Raw genomic sequence first — 22,311 nt, 5'->3', positions numbered from 1 at the left:
AAATGCCTGTCAAATGGTAGGAAAAAAATTTTTAAGCAAACTTTCATCTTTACTTGTAATGCGAAAGACTCCTGTTTTAAAATAAGAATTCTCATGTAAATGCCGGGAAGGCAAGGGAGAGAATCATATCACCTGGGTTTAATTTGCACTGTGTGCTAAATGCTAGTTATACTAAACATATTTTTCTCCTCCAGTTTGAATATGTAGAGTGATTTCTCTGTAGCTCTGAGGAGAAAAAATAAGTCACCATGCACTTGTGAAAAGCAGTCGTGAGATTGCAAGGGCACTCTGGAATGTGAATAAATACGTATGGGAATTGGCATATCTCCAATGACAACCAATAGGAATATTAATGCGGCTGTTTTAGATTGCAGTGTATTAGTATGCTGAGACAGCCTTACTTTTCATATCGCATAGGCAGGTTTTATAATCTGAAAGGAATGCTAGAATCCACCGTGTTTAATTCAGAAGACTCTTCCCCCACAAAGAGTTGGAATAAATAAGCATAAGCAGCTATAACATAGAACATTTTATGCACTGTTTCAAATGAACTTTTAAAGTGATGCTAAGCAAAAAGCAGGATATGCTACAAAGCAGTTCATGGACAATGGTAACCCCTTAAAAAAACCAAACAAACAAACTTACAAGCCGGTGTTACTGAGGACAGCCTATCACAGGTTTAATTTCAATGACAAGAAAAGCAACCTTGGCCCTGTGTCAGAAGCCTGTTGCTCACTGTGATAAATCCGTAGCCAAACCTCTCATCATGTGTGACAGGAACACTGCTAAAGAAGCCCCTTCCTTAGTCATCAAAAAGGCCACTAATAAAAATAATAAATACTGATGGTAACAGCTGGCAAATGCCAGGCAGGGTGCACCTCATGCTCCAAGTTCTTAAGTCAGCAAGAAACCAGTAAAGAGCTTATCAATGAAGACCTTCTCCTATATAGAAAGGAAATAATTGCCTGTCAGGTGTATTTGCCAAACTTAACGGCCTTTGGTACATTTGGGGTCATTCGACATTCCTCTTGCCTTATGCATGTCTGTTGTGTTTTTCTTGACTGTGGGAGATGATAATTTTTTTAAATCCACCATATACTGCTACATCTTTTTTTTTCTTTCAAGATAAAAAGCTAACTTTACTCCCAGCAAGTTTCTTGGACCGCTTTATCAACTAGATAGGGAAGATAATTGGTAGAGTGGAAGCTTCATTTTTTAGTCTCTTCTGTCTCACCTACTGTCCCAAGTGGGACTTCTTTTGTACTGTGCTTACATTAGAAAGGTAACAAAAACCAACCCACTTTTTAAACACCTTAAGCCACAATAGAGCTGTCCACACTCCACCTGTGCAAGCAGGGTAATGCTACACACACACACAGCAGTTACTTTCCCAGCTACCATTCCCATTTGCGTGTCAGAAAGACAACGCTGCTCTTACATAAGCCTCATTTGGCTTCTTGTTTGCTATTTATACTGACCTCTGTTGCTTTGATCTGTTATTTCTCACTGTGCTCTTGTGACTATAGTGATCTTTCAATGTTGCAGATGTACCTGCGACTGACATTTCACAGGACAGTCTTGACAGACTGCTAAGGAGCCAAGTTCACATTCAGCTTCATGAGCAAATGAGTCCAAGTGTAACTGAAGCTTTTCTGTAAGTATCTCTGGAGCTCAGCTGTAATCTAAAAGATTAGAGCAGCTCATATTGATCGCCTGGGATGTTTCATATTCCACTTCAAGTTGTTACCATCAATAGAGATAACACATTGTTGCTCAAAAGGGTGGCTGCTGCTGAAAAGGATGAAAACGCAGCAGCTACTTTTCCCCTCCAAGGTGAAGCCATAAATTACATTAATTTAGTGGTCTCCACACAACCTTTACTATTCAAGGTTAGTCATTCTGAGGTTTATTTCAAGCCTTTCTGCAGATATCTCTAAGGAAAGGAACAAGTCTCAGGTAATGATTTTCATGGTGGTTACAGCAGAGCGCAGGCAGTCAGGCCTGTTTCTTTGTTCTGATTCTGATTCAGGAATTAGTCTTTGGGCAACCCTGGATGCACCACCAGAGCCACGTTTCTTAAAATGCATTTCAGTGCCCAAAGACACTGCTTTTCAAGATTTTCCAAAGTATCTTTTTACCTAAGCTTTGTTTCTGATAGCTATTGACTAGCTTTCAGAGTAGCCAAAGCCTTATTCATCCCAAAAGTCATGGTACAGCTACATGTTTTGACTCCTTTAAATCAGCACCCTATTCCATACAAAGACCCGGTTACTAATAAATAAGAAAATCTTATTGTTTTGAGGATTTATTAATAAACATTTGTAAGCATACCTGGGAAGTACTGGAAAGGGTAATATAACAATAGCACAAATGTGCAATATATTATATGACTATTATCAGACATTTCTGGCTGCACTGCCTTTCATCAGATGGCATAAAACATGTTGCACAGTACTCTCTATAATTCTGTTTTTAACTTGTGAAAATGATAAAAGAGTTACAGTGAACATCATTACTGTAATTTACAATTTAACCAGAAATATTAGGATTTATTTTTAAATTTGATTATTCAGTTTGGAATCACTACAAGTATAAAGGTGTAGAAAGCAACCTCTTGAAATTAAAGTTTATAAAAATGTCAACATTTCACAAAGAAAAACAGAAAACTCTACCCAAGATTTGTGCACTTCCAATTTTTCAGGAAAGTGACAATATTTTAAATTCAGAATTTACAGAAATGTGTTTTTCCTACAATATTTTACAATTTGAATGAACACAGGTCCTTAGAGTTAAACTAATGCCTTATTTTATTATTTAGTAGCATTCAATTTGGGTTGATTAAAAAAATTCATTCTTTCTATTGTCTCACCTATATCTACAGTAAGGTTTTTGCAGGGTTTTGGTTGGTTGGTTGGTTTTAGGCTGTGTTGTTGGTTTTGTGGGTGGTTTTTTGTTCTTTTGTTCGTTTGTTTGTTTTGTTTTGTTTTTTACTGGAAAAGAGTGGACAGAGGAAGTTTTTACACCACTTTAAAACAAAACCACATCTGGACTGCTTTAGGTGTATTTCAGAGTCTGCAGAGGATTCCACAGCCAACTGATAATTTGGCAAATGTTCATGCCATCGCGCTACTGTGTCTTTGATGAACACATTTATACACTGCTTTGCACCCTATGCAAATGGAAAAGTTGTAAGAGAAACCTGCCATCTTATTTGCTCAGTTTTTTTAAAAAAATCAGGTCAGTTGCATCTCAAATGGTCAGAAGTCAGTCAGTCTGGTTGTACGCTTGGGATTTCATTAGCTGTCTTTAGTCCATTATTACTTATGTGCTGTCTACTCTATGCAAAGTAAAATTCAGAAATATTTTCATAGTTCTGCACATCCAATCCTCAGATGCCTCTTCAGTTTTTAACCTTCTGACATGTAAATATACTTCTTCACCTTTTCACTACTGGAAATATCGGAATGTTTTGGAAGATGTTACAGCGAATGAAACTCCTTAAGTTTCTTTGCAGGTAGGTATGATTTTTCACAGACTGGTACCTATCTGAATTAAAGTACAGAGAAGTCTGGAGTCGTGTCACGTAAAAAGGTTTAGAGTAGAGGGCAGAGGAACCCACAAGGCTGGAGGAGAGAAAAGAACACTGAAAATCTTCACATTTTATCCTCTAAAGTCTCATTTAGCTTAAAATACATTTGCCAACAACCTAGCTTATGTTTTTCCTCAGTCAACTTTATATCAACAAGTATCTTTTGTTTGTTTGGTGTGGGTTTTTTTTGTGGGTTTTGTTGGCTTGATTTGTTTGTTTTTCAGGACACAGGGATAAGACAATAATACATGATAACCAGTATTCTGAATAACATTTCTACCAGTCAACTTAACTTTTCAAAATTGCTTTAGCAGGTTTCAATCTCTAAAATTAAGCTTTTATCTTTACTGAGAACAACAAAAAAAGTAATTTTTCCTCACAAAACATACTTATTTTAATGGTCCCTTTACTTTTAGCAGTTTTATATCAATATAAATATTCTGAATTCAGAGCTGTTACTCCAGGTTTACCCTAATTTAAGCAAGATCAAAACAGCCAGTAAGGGACCTTAAAATTGCTAGGCACTTGAATATAAAAGCATGTGCACAGAAAGCCAAATATAAACTCACAAAACAATATAGCACAGATACAGAATAAAGATATTTTAAACTTGATGTATAGAACCTACCACTATGGATATCAACTCATGTCACAAAATGAGGGAAGTTAACCTCATAAGAGATAATAAAATATTTTTATCTGCCTACTTACAGATTGGTTAAGGTGCTCAACAGAAGTCTCATAACAAAGTTAACTGGGAGCAAAAGCTGAAGATTCCTGTCTGAATGCCTTTTATACTAGAAAACTATCCTTTTTCTATAATGGCTGGGGAGGAAACTCTGCTCCTACCAGACAGACAAAATATTTAATACTATGAAGCATGTAAAGCACTTTCTACATTTTGTTAGATGAGAAAAACAAAAAGAAATAAACAGGGTATGCAAAATGCAGCAGAGAATTGTTTCCCAACTTGCACAGCAGAAAATAAACATCACTTAAGCTTAAACTCAGGGGTTTTTTTCCACAGGCATTATTAATTTCATATCTGTGCATTGCTGTTTATTTTCACTCCCCTTTGGAGAAAACATATGTCATATTTATAGCAGAAGCTATTAGTTGGCTGTTTATCAGTTGCCTATTGTTAGAAGTAATGATAGAAGCAAAAACTAAAAGGTGCATGATCTATGAATTAAACTGTATTATACTGACAGATTATTGTTTTTCCTGACAGGAAAAGACAAATAAGGTCTAACCTTGGTTTCCTTCCTCTTCTACTTGAAGCTTTTTTCCCCCTCCAACTAAGTACAAAAGGAGTGCTTTCTCAATTCCTATCACTGAAGCATGGGAGGATTAGCTCTGATTGCATTTTGCAAACTCTTTTGTTAAAGAGTGCTCTTTCCCATGTTTCCAAAGAAGTATCAAGTGACCATATAAATTAAATTGTCATAATACATTGATTTCACTGAATGGATAAAACAAATTTCCTGGAAAGAGATTTTAGCTGGTGTTTTAACAGACTGTATCAATATTTCCAAAGAGCCACTTAACTGAAAAATCATTTCTGACCAGACTATAAGGTGCAAGTCAAAGGACATTGACTGTCTGGGTTGATCAGTGTTGCCGATTCAGATCTTCATGGTTCTGCCATACTAGCAGAGACTGAAAAGAAAGGATGGAAGGATGGTGCTACACTACTCCTACATTCAGTATTTGCATTGCCCCAGGCAAAATTCACCTGCTTTAGGAAGGAACTACTCTTCCTCAAACAAATCAGTTTTGCCTTCCACAGTAAAACAGCTTATGCCTTACTCATGCTTGTCTGGTGCATTACTGTGACAAAACGAGAAAAGCTTCTGTTAGAAACAGAGCAGAAGATGAAAACGCCAAGTAGGAAACCCAGTTCTGAACCTAATGGGGATCTAAATCAGTTTAAAAGGGCTTAATCAAGCAGGGGGTTGATATCCTGCAGAAAATGAAATTTTTAACTCAGTAACAACAATGGACCACGTGAGCTTTGTAAAACAGAATTTCACAGTCAGAGCAGGGAACTAACAGAGAAGGAAGCATTTGTTTTATGACTATATCCTTGAAGAATCATAGAATGGTTTAGGTTGGAAGGGACCTTTAGAGGTCATCTAGTCCAACCCACCTGCAGTGAGCAGAGACATCTTCAACTAGATCAGGTTGCTCAGAGCCCCGTCCAACCTGTCCTTGAATGTCTCTAGGGATGGGGCATCTACTACCTCTCTGGGCAACCCATTCCAGTGCTTCACTACCTTCATCCTAAAAAATTTTTTCCTTATAGCCAGTCTAAATCTACCTCCTTTAGCTTAAAAACCCTTGTCCTGGCACAACAGGCCTTGCTAAAGAGATTGCTCCCATCCTTCTTACAGTCCCCCTTTTAAGAACTGGAAGGCCGCAAATAAGATTGCCCACAGCCTTTTTTTTTTTTCCTAGTTTTTAAATAACAGCAAATGGTATGTAAAAGGAAGGCCCAAGAGCCATCTCCTTTTTCACATTTCCTTTTTTTCTCATCAGAAACTTTTGATTTAGGAAGAGTCATTAAAAAGAATAGTAATGCAATTCATTGTCTTAAAAGTTGGCTGGGAGGATGCTGCATATATATGGTTTTGTAGGACAGGTTTTTAGATATGTCACTGAATTTCTCTCGCTGATACCAGACCTACCTTATTTTAATGTGCTATGGAAATCCAAGCCAATATGTTTTACAACAGCCTTAGCTGTCCAGCTTATCCTGCTGCTCATGTAGCATTTTTTGAATATAAATTGTTGGGTTTTTCTAATTATCAAATGCAAACGGTGTTGACAATAGCATTGTCTATTATTGTATCCTCATTATCATGCACGGGTACTACTGAAGCATTTTTAAAGCCAAGAGTATTTGGTAATTATACTTGATAATACCTTATTACTACATGTTTAACATGTCAACCCAGGAAAACAGCACAGTTAAATTGCCATATCTGAAAAATGAAGGTGACTTTTAATTATAGCCCATTTCCTCCAATTTTAATCAGATATCTGAATATTAAGTTCCAAACAATACTACCTTTGTCTAGATCATGAATTCCCATTATGTTCAAAGTGAAGGATGCCTGTTGCAAATACATATGAAAGTCTGTATACATACATATATACAGCAGTGCTGCACTCGTCCATAAGACTTTCCAGTTGTCCTGGCTGCAGTTGCCCAGGTCTTGGCGGGGGGGGCTTGCTGGCTCTGGGGCCAGCAAAACACTGGCAGAGCGCTGCCCGGCGGTGAGGGGTGAGGGGGAAAGAGCGAGAAAAAGCCCTGCGAGCCCCGAGGGGAGAGCGGGAGGAGGGGCTTCAGTCGCCCCCGGTTCCCCCTCTGGTAGAGAGTCCGCTGGAGAGCCCCCGCTGGAGCAGGTGGGTGTCTCTGAGGGAGCTGCCGCCTGTGGAGAGCCCGCCATGGGGCTGGGGAACAGCGTGAGAGGGCAGGAGCCGCGGAGAGAAGCTGGTACGGACTGACCTCAGCTCCCCTTTCCCCACCGCCCTGCACCCCTCGGGGGTGGGGGGGGCTGAGGAGTCGCGAGTGAAGGAGTGAAGGTGAGCTTTGGGAAAAAAAGAGGTTGAGGTCGGGGGAAGGTCTTATAGGTTTGGGGTTTTTTTTTTTTTTTTTTTTCTGCATTTGTTTTGCACCATCTGTCTCTGTTTTAACTGACAATAAATTGAAATAATTTTCCCCAAGTCAAATCCGTTTTGCCCAACTGGCAAGCGATGTCCCCATCTTTATCTTGACCCACGACCTCCTTCATCTTATTTTCTCCCCTGTCCCACTGAGGAGGGGAGTGAGGGAGCAGCTGGGTGGGGGTGTCTGGTAGCTGGCCAGGGTCAGCCCACCACACTGTTTAACAGAGAGCTGACTGTACATTGCTTGCTAGAGACACCACACAAGTTCATGCCAATAACGCTGACTAAATGCAGTCTAAAAGCATTAAATGCTTTTTACAAGCCTATTCAAGGGTATCTAAAGAACACCAAAATAATTTTTAAAATGAATTCTACATAGTCAGCTTTCTACTTCAAGTTTAACTTCCTGTCTTCAGTGTAATACACCCACAACAAAGCTGTGAAGGTCTAGCATTCCTCCGTCCTTGTCACAGCCTCTTGGGGTCCCACTGGAATGAAATAGTATTCCCTCTCCATAGAATAAAGGAGAAGATACCAAAGGAACCTAATTATGCTGTCCTTGCAGTAAGGAAAGAACACTGACAAGCCTTAAGCTTCGCTCAGTCCCCCTCTAACGAGCACACAGGAGCTAACTCAAGAGCTGTGAGGAGAGGAAAGACACCTCAGGGAAGCCAGGAAAATACTTGCCTACCCTAGACAGCAATTTTTCAGGTTTGAGCTGGGGCTGTGAATCCAGGATCCCGCACCATTTGCTGAAAGCAACAGCTGAATTGGAAGATTCGCTGTTTATTTCTATGGCAAGCTACTTGTAATAGGAACTTTTAACAGTGAGTATGACAACTATCCTGAATCCACATATTATTCTACATTTCAAGCAACCATTTAAAATTGCTCTTCCTGGGATATATGCATCAGCAGCAACAACATACTTTCATCAAAGCATTATGATTTATCATCACATCTGCATATTCAATAGTATGCTGGGAACTTTAAACATGCTGTGATGTCAATCACCATAAACACAGAGATAATGCTGCTTTGCAATAAGACCGTCTCATATTAAGGTCTCTATCAAGATCTAGAAGTTTTCATCAAACCTCAAATAACCTACACAATGCACTGAAGATACTTTGCCTTGTCCTTTTACAGATGAGTAGATTACTTCTTATCCACAGTTACTCTGGGTAAAGATCACCAAAAAGCTTGAAGCTTGTAATCAATCTTTTCATTCAACTATGAATGCAGGACATCCAGTCAGAATGAGGAAAATCTGTTATAATATCTTTTCTAAGATCATATGCCATATAAAAACGTGTATTTCGATCTTGTTTTTTCTATCCCACTTCTGAATCCATAAACAATTAATAAAGATATGTCCAATCAAGTATGTATAATTAAGACCTTTAGTTCACAGAAAAATGAAGTCAGAAGGTGTTGAAAACAAATAGGAAATAATGAGTATCAGTGAAATTCAAGTGAAAAAGACAATGTTTAAAAAAAAAGCTAAACTGATTTATGTCATGACGCATTTATGTCATGATTTATGTCATGAAACTGATTTATGTCATGAATCTCCTTAAATTTAACAAACTGAATTTGTATTTATTAATAGCTTCCTGAATTAAAAAAAAAATTTCCTCACAAAAAAATAATTCTAATTTCTGTTCTTTTTATTCTAAGGCTTAATTTCATTAAGACACCCTTAATTCATTTTACAAAGTTAACTTTTATTTTTAATGGAATTTGCCAGGATAGTAGGCTGAATGTGTGAGGAATTAGTTTTCTCTTATAAATGAATGAACAAGATTGGAGGAAGATAAAATGAATGACTAAGTGATTGCAGTTAACCAAAAAGTTCCATTTTGCTCCCTTATGCAGAATGATGGAATATCATTTTATTGAACTCCATTATCCTAATGAGAAGATATTCTGTGCTTGATCTTAGCCAAAAGGCTGGAGAAGATATTTTAATGACTTACTGCTTCTGCTTAATAGGGAGATTTCATAATTACTGAAACTACATCTGTTTGATTAATGAGCCATTTCCAGCATCCATGCTTTTTTCAGTTTGGTTGACAATATACACTGGAAGCACATACACATAGCTGCTTTTCATCCTGTATATATGTACAAGTAAAACATTATTGAGAAGAAAAATAAGGAGGACCACAGATATGACAGCATAATTCTGATTTTCATAACTGTAAGCAAAAGTTCTCAATTTTTCCCTCCGTTTTTTGTACAGAGAATCAACTTTGCAATAAACATTTAAGTAAAACTTGCAGTGAATTTAATGGCCTGTCATATCAGCATCTTATGATGGCTTGCAAACAAATAGGAAAAAAATCAACACAGGAAATACATAAACAAAGGAACACTGATATGGAGTTATTATAAATGCGATATCTACACATAATATCCACTTAAGAAAGGTCTGAAGTTATTTTCAAGTTGTCAACCTTTTAGCCTGTTACTCTGTGAGCCAGCTCTGAGACATGTTTCCTGAATTTCTGTTATTTCTTAGCTAATATATAGTCATCAACATGAATACTTAGGGATTTATTTATGTGATAATGGCAAAATACAGGTGTTCAAGTTATCTAAATAAGAAACATACTGTACTTCAGTATAGTCAGCAAGGAGGCCCAGAACAGACAAACCTGGGTAGCACTTATGAAAACTGATTTATTGGGGTGAAAAAGCATTTAGCATTAATTTAATGTTTAGGAAAGAAAAGGATCACCATTGAGCAATATGCAGGGTATTGGGCCTGAAATATAATTTCCAGGTCACTCGTTCCGACTCATGAAGCCCATCCTCTCATTTTGTACCTCAGAAACACTGGTAGTAATTGCATGACACATTGGAAACCATTTGCAACGTTTGAAGGAATACCAAGAATATTTCCTCCTGAGTCACAAGAACGGCAGAAGGATGTAACAGTTACACTGTGTTCAGGTAATCTCGCTTCAAAATTTGTTCCAAACTTTGGAACAAGTTTGTAACATTTTTGTAAAAATATTTCCTGAAGGGTTCTGGGGGATGTTGGGTAACCATATTTCAAAAACCCATATTTAAAAGTAACAATTTTTGCTATTCAAAATGTCAGATTTTTTCCTATCTCCCTATAAACCAAAAAATATTTTTTTTTGTGGAATTCTCTACATTTGGTGCAATGGGGGGACTTCACTATTCCCTGCAGGTGTCAGTGTGCACTTGTGTTCAGGGGGAAGGGTCAGCCATCAGCCACTGATCATAAAGTAATTTAAATATATAAAAATGTATAAAAAGACTTCTATTATCATTATCTATGGTCTTTTGAGTGACAGCACTGGCTGCACAGGGTTTTACCTGAAAAAATTAGAGCTTAGGATTTCAATTTCAACAGAGGTAAATCAGTCTCCACTAATCAATTTCCTTCTGTGTCCGATAGTATATTGATTGAGGCACAAATTTGGTACAGCATTTCACATAGAAATTGCAAGTTACAATAAAACAATATGAGAGATGGCCTACCATTTATGTTTTCATTTTATCAAGAGAAAATGCTTAGTCTCGACAGGTGCCTCACAAAACACACCACCTGCTCAGGGACTGTATAAGGAAAATACCTGGCAATACTTCTGTTATAGAAAAGCCAGGTTGATTGCTGTCAGCTTTCAGACTAAGTTTATGAATAGATATGCTGCATGTTTGGGAAAGTGCCCTCTCCACAGCCATACTGAAAGACAGAGACAGAGCATCGAATTCTGACTGTGATACCAAAGCACGCTGATTGACTTCAGGGGAAGACAGCACTTTATCTGAAGAAGTGTAATGAAAGCAGATTTGAGCCTAGTGCAATTAGCTTACCATCCTCCTGCTTTTCAGCTCTGATCAGTCTTTATGATAGTTTGTTATATTTGCCTATGGATAGGAAAATGGAAGGCATATGGAAGGAAAAGTACTTCTATGTAAGAGAAAATGGAAGGCAGAAGAAGAATAAGCAGGAAACAGACCAACAATAATTCAGCTAATAAGCTCAGAAGAGTACTATTAATACAGTTATAGCTTCTAGGTTTAAAGATACTAATTCATAATTTATATTCAGTAAGTCTTGTGAAATCAATGTCTTTTCAACACCATAAAGACATGTTTCTTCACAGCTAGTACCCTTGCAGGCAGTATAAAAGAAGACCACTGAGTGAGTGAGGAATGAGTTAGCAGCAGAAAACCGGCTATGGATAAGGGTTGGGTGACACTGACAGAGTTTAAACTTCCAAGACAGTAACTAACTGTCCTAGGCAGCTCAGTACATCTCATACCAGGCATCCCTGGAAGTAAAAGTATCTGCTGATACCATTTGTGCTAGAGAACGCTGCAGGGGGTGGGGGGGATATCAACTAAGCATTCACATTCTCTGTGGGCAAGACACAGAGAAGGGACCGACAGGGCATACTTCCAAGTGAGCTACAACTGTAAAGCAGATAGCAAACTTTTTGAACATGATTCCCAACTGGATATTTTTCCTCATAGTCGTGACAGAATTAAGCCCCGAGGTTGTTCTGTTGGCCTAGGATGACCTAAAGGACTCTTGGAGCCTCATGAGATGGACGGTTGAGCTTCACCATGATGGTTTTCTAAAGAAGTGAGAACTATAAGTCACAAGAAACTGAAAAACTTTGTGACTTGCAAGATTTGGAGAGTGAATGACATGGATAAAGTATTATTTACTAGAAATCTGCCAAAAAGAATTAGAAAAGTAACATAATAGGTAGAAGGCAGAAGGATAAGACTGCAAAAGAGAGAAAAAACACTGCCAGGAACCAGGGAATACAAAAACTTGTTCTACTGTTTGAAAGCCAGAGCCTTTTTCCCCAACACATTAGCCTCCATAAATCAGAAATAAGATTTCAAAAGGACATAATCTATTGATAATATACCTGGTTTATGCACTTATGATTCATTACAGGCAATTGTAAGAACTAGTTTCAATTTTTTTTGCCCTTGACAGCACACATGTATATGGGTAAAAGCTCCCTTTAGTGACTCTGCTTGTTCGTAGATGCTAGATAAGCATTCAGTATTTAGTAGCAACTAATTTACATGACAAAAAAATGTTATTTATTCTAATTTTAGTTTAATACTAATTTTAAAAAAATATATATTTTTTCTGTGTTCTGTTGCCCCACATGATTGTGCAATATTACTGAACACATTCATAAGGATCTTTGACCTGGAAACTGAACAAAATCTGATTTTTCCCTTATTTGCACTGTTGAGCACAAAAATACTTTGGCTAGGTGCCTCACATAATGGTGAAAACTGACAGCTAGTATGAAAGAATTGATGCAGAAAGAAGATTGTTAAAAATGTTAGAGGAAGCACAAGCAAGACTAGTACAGAACTGTTTTTTTCATTATCTCTGTACTGACATCTAGTTAATAAAATCACCAGTGTACACAGCCCACAAAGATAAAATGTGAAAAGTGATTTTTAAGGATGTTGTAGGAAAAGAAATAAAACAATGCACTGGTGATTAAGCATAGAATGGAAGAGCAATACAAGCAGAGTAATTTGTTGTTTACATAGATATACACAAAACTGAAAATGGAAAGGGTGTTTGTTCTAAACTCAGTGCTGGAAAGCTGGACTGAAAACTTTAGAATTCAACCAGAAGTGGTGAAGAAGATATCAGTACAATAATCACCAGAAGCTGGTCAGGTGTGGGAGTACAAGTACTGGGGAAAGAAAGGAGCGGGGGGGATTTAAAAAAAAAAAAAAAGTCAATAAGATATGAAGCCAAGCTAGAATAGAAAGCAAAGGGGAAAAAAAAAAGGAGCAAAAGGAATTAGAGATATTTTAGTGAAAGAAACTCACAGGGGGATATGAATCAACAAAACAGAGAACCTCAGTGGAAATAAGTTACAGTCAGAAGAGAAAATGACTTAATAAATGTAGTTTGATAGGTCCATAAATCTCCAAGCTCCATAAGAGTCAATAATATTATTTATTTATTTAAAGAAAACAAATGCTTGTTTTGATTTTATGAAATCAATATGGGTGTTAGAGAAAGTGAGAGGCCACTGGGACTATTAATAGTAAGAGCTCAGAATTCTCTGAAGAATATCACAAGCTCAGGAGTGCCAACCTGACAACATTTGGGTAACTTTAATAACATTTTAAGAAGCAAGTCACATGAAGAAAAACAGAACCTTGGACAATGTAACTCTTCTAATGAAAGGCAGAGCCCCTCCTTGATGGGAGCCCCCCAACCCAGTCTGGAGTAAAATGGTGGCTGCAAACGGAAACACAGAAAAGGAACTAGAAATCCCACAAAACCGAGCAGATCAGAATCACAGAATCACAGGTTGGAAGGGACCTCAGGTATCACCTAGTCCAACCTTTCTAGGAGGAGCGCAGTCTAGACAAGATGGCTCAGCACCCTCTCCAGCCGAATCTTAAAAGTGTCCAATGTGGCCAAGTCAACCAAAACACTTTAAAGTCAGCATATTCTAGTTTTCCTTTACACTGTCTGCAAAAACCGTTATCTTTATGAAACAGAGAAATACACTGTATTTGAAGCTCAGTCACCTTTAACAGGCAATGGATGTTGGAGAATAAGAAAACCATGTAGCCCTCCCCCCCCTTTTTTCCATAATGTGGGAAGATAGGTTTGCCTCTTTTCTAGCATATCTTTTGCTTTTTAAATGGCAATGGAAAAATCTTTGTTCTTTCTGGATGTTTCCATTCTAATGCATTTACTAATTGCATGTTTTGCTGTTGTTAACCTGCTAATTCATCTGAGATAATTTATCTCTATTTTAAGGAAAGAAAATTGTAATCAGCAAAAATCCAAATCCTTAACTGGGTTAGAAGTCCCTAACTAGCTGCTTAATGAAAGAGCTGTTTGTAACTTTTTATCCATAATTCAACAAAAAATATTGGTGTCTTTTTTGAAGAAAACTTTTAAACAATGCTTTCAGTATTTCTGTATCTACCATGCCTAGTCGCAACAGACATTTTAAGTGTCAGATGACAGAATTTTTAGATGATGGAGTACCACACTCTTTATACACACCAAGCAACAAGTACAAGAGACCCTTGTCAGAGCATTTATGATTTAAGGTATTTCAACAGAGACTGCTCCAAAGCAGAGCACTTGAGTATTCTTGAATTATTTAGGCTATACAGTGTCATTGTCTTTATAACTGTGCATCCGCACATTTTTTCAAATCATAAATGTGCCTAAATACAGGGCACCTAAAAATGGTCTGTCCTTTGGTAGGCTTACACTATCAATTCCCAACGCCTGTAGTCATCAGTAACCAGTTTAGGCAGTACAAGCAGAGCTCCACTTACTTTCCAAATTACAGAATATAGCCACATCACACAAAAATGTCATAAGGAAAGCCATCATTTCTGGCCTCATTAGATGAATTTCTGACTATAGCTTTCAGTGATGCTACTTTGCGTGTATGCAAATACTAAACTTATTTGAAATGAGTTAAGAGGAATATACCATGTAAATCTAAACCTATCAGCAAAAAATTTCATCCTTGCACTGGCAATGAAATTTCATGTCACTGACATAAGCTACTTCTCAATAGAATTCAGACATAATGTCAAAAGTGGACAAATTACATGGTGGTTTGTCTGAGGAAGCTAAACATCATATCTTTCAGAATTTGTTTAAGTAAGACAAGTAAGGCAGGAAGAAAAAAAGGTGGAAGTTGGACAGAAGGGTCACTTAAATAGCAGGGTTTGTGTTAGCAAAATGAGATATTTTCTCGAGGCCTGAAGAGATTTTATGCATAAATGGTTGCAAAGGCAAGCATGGAAAAGACCTTAGGGATAAAAGCCCTCAGGGTTCTTATCAAAAATGCCGATGTCCCAGCCCAGTACCTACATTTTTTGTGAGCCAAGGCTTCCAGCCTACCATTTGCAACAAGCAGAATTCAAACACTTTAATTAAAAATCAGAAACTCGCCATGCAAAACAGCCAATTCCATTTCATTCACCTTGAGCTATCTGTGTTAGTGATAATACATAGTATTTTAATCACTGCATGCACAGAAGAATGAGCTAATTCCACTTTTGTACTGTAAACAAGTCTTCAAATAAGGGGAGGAAACAAGGCTGAACTGGAACGCACTACAAACAAAGCAGTTTGAAAAGCAGAAGAGATTAAAATTTAGTGTGACTTTAAGTATAATTACAGTCCAAAACATGTATAAATTGTATCTTCTTATTAGGGGATAGTACTTTCTGTCCAGCCTGATAACTTCTACTAGCATTGCAATCCAGAGCGATATAGCATGACCAGGATGAACGTTTAATTTATGCAGTATGCAGTAGAAACAATAACCAGAGCCCAGATTTAATATGATTCATATGAACTAAGTTTACGCACATAAATATTCTGTAAAAAAGGCAGTGGGATAGCTAACATGCTAAAACCAAAGCAGGCAACTTGAAAATTTTACTGAGTGAAGCACTTGCTTCGGATTTCAGAATCTTCTATTCTTAGTGAGATATTTTAGCCAAAAAGTCAGACAGCTGGATGCTCAAAACTCTGGCCATCAAAAATGCCTTTCCCAGTTTCACATAACTGTGTACAATTTAGCAAAGAAAAAAAAAAATAGAGTTTACTTTAATCCCATTGTACCATTTCTGCAACTAATTTTCAGAGGATGGTTACATTTATTGGAGGTGGAAAGGAACTAAAGCATGTGGTCTAATTTCAGTTGTAGTCCAGAACAAGATATCCTCTAGAAACACTGAATTTGCTTGTTAGAAGAAGTTGCAAAAGCACCAGAGCTTCATTTCAACTTTGAATTAACATGTCAAAACTCTGCTTAGTAGAGTTTATTTAAATTAAAACTATGTTCTGATTTGGCACACCATTACCTTTTAAAATGTGTTGCCTGTTGATAACAAACCTGCATTTATAAGTCTGTTTTCATCCAAAATGCCAGTCCCTACTAAATGATCATGCATGTTATTTATACATAAGCAACATCACAGTCCCCAGCGAAGCAGAGCCATGGGTGGTGTGAGACACAGCAGCTGCTCAGCAGAGCACAGCACTGCTACAGGTTAGGAGTGGAAGGGAGGAGGAATATTATTTACTTTGGCTTATAAGTAATTAAGGGGAGGGGGGAAAAAAGCCTATCAGACACATTCAGTGTTTGCAAAAATTTACATAACGTTGATAGAGTATTTTATTATCACCACATAAGAAGGGGGAGGGAGAGGAAGGGGATCAACTGAAAAAAACCAAACACAAAAAACTCTGAACTTCATAAAATGCAGTATTTGCTTCAGATGTTTCAACCAGTTAGTAGTTTTCCCCCTTCCTAAAAGGTCAGAGGAAGCAACTAAATATACACAACACCCTGAAGCTAGCTATATAATCAAAGGGTATAATAAAAAAAATGTACTAGCAGCCCTTTCTCTCTTCTGTAATTCACAGGAGTCACTTCAAGCACCTCTGCAATTTAGTAACTCCTGCTCAATGGGATGAAGAACAGCTCTCAGGTAGAGGGATCCATGGTCACAACCGTGCGTTACACACAGTGATGTTACCCAACAGAAAACAAGTCAGCAAATGCAAGCCAGGACACCTTGGTGCCATACGCTTTAGCAAGCAACACACCATACCGCAAATCCTGCCCTCTGAACGACTGTAAAGAATATGACTTTATAAATAATAATAATCTCAATCACCATTTTCAGTCAGAACTGTTATCTGCATTTGTCACACAAAAGCAGCCAGTCTCCCAGTTAAAAGGAATTTCTAATCCAATGTTTCATAGAAGGAAAGATGGATTTTTTAAAAGTATATTGTACTAAAACATAGTGTAATATTTCTCCTTTACCCTTCCTGATCATATCAGGGAAAGCCATTCTATTTTCTTCGACACTGGTTTTTATGCTGCCTTATGACTGTAATGTCATCCAGTGCTATATCAAGCAATGGCACTAACATTCGTCATGTGACTTCTTTTTTCATTCTTCCCTTAATTCTAAATTCTACATTCTTCCTAGAAACAAAGCCCAACAAAACAGGGTGAGCATAAGATTGTGTTTTCTCTGGGTAAGATTTTGATTTTGCTTGAGAAATGAACCAAGAAGAACCTTGCAAAAAAGAAGCTGACAGCAGACGGGAGACCTTTGATTTTAATGCCACAGTTCACTGATTAGCAGTGCATAATCGATGACTGCATAGATGTCACTGTGGGAAACTCTCTGTCATGGTATGCCACCTCTAATGAGAGGACTGCTTCTTTCAGTAACACTATATTATTGACTTGGACTATAGTTTAAGAAAGATCAAATCAGCTCAATTAGGATGCTCATTTGTATTCAGGCCATGCCATCCAGAGTTCAGTTACTAGCACTTTGTTTCTGAAGGTAACAAAATGTTTGTGCATAATGTATCTTTTCATCCTTTAAATTGTAAAGGTCATTGGATGGGAAGGTATTGCTTTTCTGACTGCTATTCTTCCACAGCCATTTCATTTTAATCCCCGTACATCTATCATAAGCTATTGACATAAGAAAGCGAGGTAAGAGCAATTGCTATTTTTAATTCCCCCATCCTGCTACTTGTATCCAAAGTCATAGCAACAGCCATATCCTTCCCTATCTGAAATAAATATGGACTCATTTACAGACTTGGTAGAAATTTTCTACCCATAAAGTAATTTCCTCTGGGAGAAGTGAATTAATAGGCATTCAGCAAATTCAGCAAATTCAGCAGAAGTAATTTTCTTTGGTTCTGTTTTGCCTGATCATAAAGACCAATGAACATCTATACCGATTCTGTATGTGAACATATTCCTTAACATCCACATAGTAAAACACACAACCTAGAACTTGGTACGGTTCAATGTGAATCACCAATGAAAAAGCATTAGTTACATATTTCAGTTACATTAAGTTCATATTTCATTCATTTACTATTCAGTCAAGGTTTGCAAGTATTTGGGAGGAGAGCATTGCTTCATTGACTGAGCGAAGAGTAGCAGCATTTTGTTTTAAATAACTCAAATGTTTTTGAAATGTTTGTCCAAGGTACCCTTATTATAGAAGAATCATGTTCCCCTCACTGGAAAATAAGATGTTGCATATTTTGGTGTGGCCGATCGGACATTCACAAACATGATCTATTTGTATACCTGTGCTGGCTGAGGGCATCTCATTCTCCATCAAGGGGCTGTAGGTATGAGTCCAGAAAATCTTGCTGCCCACTTTAGAGGCAGGATTTAAACTTCAGTGAAGTATATTAACCCATTTGCATTAGCCTTCTCATCAGGACAAGCCAGGTAGCCTCTTACGGTGCTTCTTGTGAGCTAAACTCACAGTCTCTCTGGTTTCCGAGGCTGAGACTGCTCATGTAAATCCAGTCCCATGACTAGACTCATCCCTGTTGGTCATGCAACACATACACAGAAAAAGGTGATCCAGCCTACGATCTTCTACTTAAAAATGGCTTTCTAGCCCTTGTAGCCCTGGAAGCAGCTCAGAGCAGGCCAAGAGAAATTTACTGCTGGAATTTACCTGGCCTCAGCAGCACAATTTTGGTTGGCCATCAGCCCATGTGGTTAGTCACAGCAGCAAAGCCACAAGGAAACACAGTATCCAACAACACCTTTTCGAAGTAGCATTGCTATATGCATACAAGAGGGATGTTTCCAGAGTGACTAAAAACCAAAGGGAGAACTCTTCTGCCAATATGCTATCCTTCCTGGTCTTTGACATTTAAACACCTTCTTGATGCAAAAGTTGCTAGACACAGTGTGCTGGTGTTTATTGCCAAATGTCTTGTCTTCAGCTGAGTCATTCATTGCAAAGAAGTATGTATCTTTAATAGAGTCAACAAGCACTCTATTAAAAAGTTAGTCTGGAAGTTTCATTCTAAATAATTTCTTGCACAAGAGGCCCAAAACAGTTGGATATTACAGTGAAATTGGAAACAAGCAAAGTAAGTGCTTGTTTATATTAGGACCACTACTTGAAAGGACACATACATCTTTGGAAAAGAGTTATCCCTTTAAATACAAGGTAACCACTGCCTTTTAAAATTAAGCAGATCTTTACTGGCACTTTGAATTTAGGTCTATGGTTATTTTGAGTAATTATCTGAGGTGACCCATTATGAAATCATCACCTACTATGTAACAGCATTTGCATGTAATATAGTATAAAGCATGACAACATAATGAGACTAATTATGAAGTTCAGTAAGTTCTGTAACAAAGCAAAAATAATGCCCATTCTCCTAAGTGAAATCAGAAAGTATAAGATGGATCATAGCATCTAAAACAAGGATGACAGATATTAGATAAGACAGAAACACCGGAAACACGGAGCAGCTAGAAACTGTACAACTAGCTCTTCATAGTTCCTGGGACTTATTAAATATCTTCTCTTCTAGGAGACACCAGAGGTGTTTGGGGACCGAGGACCCTTTACATAAATGAGACTTTTAAATTTAAGATTCTCTCTCTGTTCTCCTTGGATGTTATTATCAATAGAACATAATTTTCTTTATAATATATTTATTTCACTACTTCATATATTGTGTTGTATGTATCATTTATTTCTGCCTATATATTAATATTATATTTATCTATAATTTAAATTTTATAATGCCTTACAAAAGGCATGATTGACCATTGCCATTGAAGGAAATGTAGAATGGCCAGTCTGCTACTTTTCATGCAAATGCAACTGACTTTCGCCACAGCCATTTATACTTCCCCAGACTTCTCAAGACAGGACTACATTTGCATGTTGCAATTATAAAAAATACAGCACCTTTCCAGGATATACATAAATTAATAACTTTAATTACTTTTTCTTGCTAGCCATGTTAAATGTTTTGTTCCTAATTAGCAGATAGTTTAGGTAGGAACATAATAAAATATAAAATGTTTTAATTGGTTTATCATTTGTTATTTCAATAAGCTAATGAAATATTTCATAAAATTTAAAATAAAATCTAAGGCCAAACAGTGATCTGATGTCCATGCCTAAACTCTCATCCAGCTTCTACCCCAGTAACTTGGTTTTGAATAGAGCAGACCTTTGAAAAAGCAGCCATTTTTGATGTTTGACTTACTCATAGTTCTTTGTTACAATGGCAAGTCATAGCTAGCATGAAAAATGCTCATTATTTTTCTCACCTGATTTAATCTTTTTGCAATTTCAGCCACTAGTTATGCCTTGTATCTGAAGTTAAAATATTACACCATACATACACATCTGCTTGCTCAGATTACAATATCAGGGGACTCTAGTAGGTTTTAGCTTCATCCACTAGGAGCTCAGGCTGACCTAACTATATGGTACGAAACACAGAATCTATTCATAACGGCTACCTTTTTTATAATCCTGTATCCTGTGGTAATATCACTGGGTTCCTACAGAAATCATTATTCATTTGACTACAAATAAATGTTGTTTTCCCCAAAGAAGAGGTATGATTTAGCAGAACACAGGTCATTTTGTTTCATTTGCAAGTGTCGCCAACGGTCATTTTAAAATTGTGTGTTTTCTGCAGTGACCTGGAAGATGACCATCCAAGGCCTACTCCCCTTTCTATAAATCCTATTGGAAATACCCCTATTCCCCCTCTTATCTCCACATTATTCAGTGAGTGCTCTCCCATGGAAAGCATAGTTTAAGATCATTAATCATTTAGTTCTTAAAGCTCTGAATAAATATTTTATTAATAACTTAAAATGCTTTATACCCTGCTGTTGTATAAAGCATAACATGCTTGCATTTTTTTCTTTCTGGTTAGACCACCACAAGTGCTTTGAGACAGATAGACATTCTCAGAGCTCGACATAATGAAGATGCTACTCTAGCAGGATGATAGATAGCGCTGAACAAACTGCACTATGGGAATGGACCAAAGTGACAGAAACTGTAGAAAGAGCAAAAATATGACCAAGACAAAAAGACTGATCATATGTAGGTACATGTAGTGTTTTATCCCTAAATAAACTCAATTTTTTCCTTCTAGTAAAGGAAAAATACCTGTATTATCATTTAGCTTTTCCTATGCACTGGAAGTACTCCAGAAAAAGGATACCATTCTGCATGTGATACTCATACATGTGAGCACCCCAATTCCTGAGGTAGACCTCAGGCAGTTGGTGCAAACTGGGACATAGCAGTGACTGCTCTAATCCACATAGATGGAAAATCCAACAATACATTTACTAAGTGATTGCATTTAGCAGCTCTTCTGTGGCTTTCTCCTGACTCTAGTGACTTCTCATTTTAGACCCCAGCATGGCTTGTGACTGGTCCCCACTGGCTCCTGACCCATTTTAATATGGTTAGCACAATCAACACCATTTTCTAAGGCAAAGCGCTGTAATATGTAATCATGCTGATCACGTATCACCCACCTACCTCTTCCCCTTCTCCCCACTGTGGCTGTCACCAGGATGCGATAACCTTTGTTATAGAACAGACACTCTTGTCAGCAATGCAACAAGAATCTTTGCCCACCAAGCACTGTCACCAGGATGTGGTGACACCTGTTATGGAACAGGGAAGTGTAACAGCACATGTGATATTGCAGCTGAAAGTCCCAGGGACTTAGACCGGAACTGCTGCTGGATGGCAAAACTTGTGATCCCTAGGGTGCTCAGGGATGCCTCCACCATCGTCTTCCTCCTCTAAGAAAGACGCACTCATGTTCTTTTAGGTAAAGTCTGAGTTTAGATGATCATACAACATGCTGATTATTAAGAATTTGACCCAGTCAACAGAGGGTCTGGGTGACTAAAAGTCTAGGTAACTAAAAACTCTAGATTAAGAAAGCTACAGTAATTACTAGAAATTCTCCTTAACTGAAAACTACAATAATTGCTAAAAATTCTGTGTAACAACAAGCTACTATGCTAACTGCTAGAAATTGTAGATAACAGTAATCTCTGCTGATTATTATAATTTTATGTAATAAGAAAGCTATAGTTATAACTACAACCCTGTGGCCACTCCTCGTTCTACTAAGGATCCCTAAAAGAACCTGCCTGTCCCTGTAG

General features: G+C 37.5%; 1 protein-coding gene across 1 annotated transcript in view; it reads right to left on the bottom strand.

Annotated features, from left to right (window-relative positions):
- CNTNAP2 (contactin associated protein 2) overlaps positions 1-22,311 on the bottom strand; it is a 1,177,124-nt gene that overhangs the window by 813,863 nt on the left and 340,950 nt on the right. The gene's annotated exons all lie outside the window — the stretch shown is intronic.

The sequence above is a fragment of the Phalacrocorax aristotelis genome, chromosome 2, assembly GCF_949628215.1.
Source record: "Phalacrocorax aristotelis chromosome 2, bGulAri2.1, whole genome shotgun sequence".
NCBI lineage: Eukaryota > Metazoa > Chordata > Aves > Suliformes > Phalacrocoracidae > Phalacrocorax > Phalacrocorax aristotelis.
This window is presented reverse-complemented; position numbering and strand designations above follow the sequence as displayed.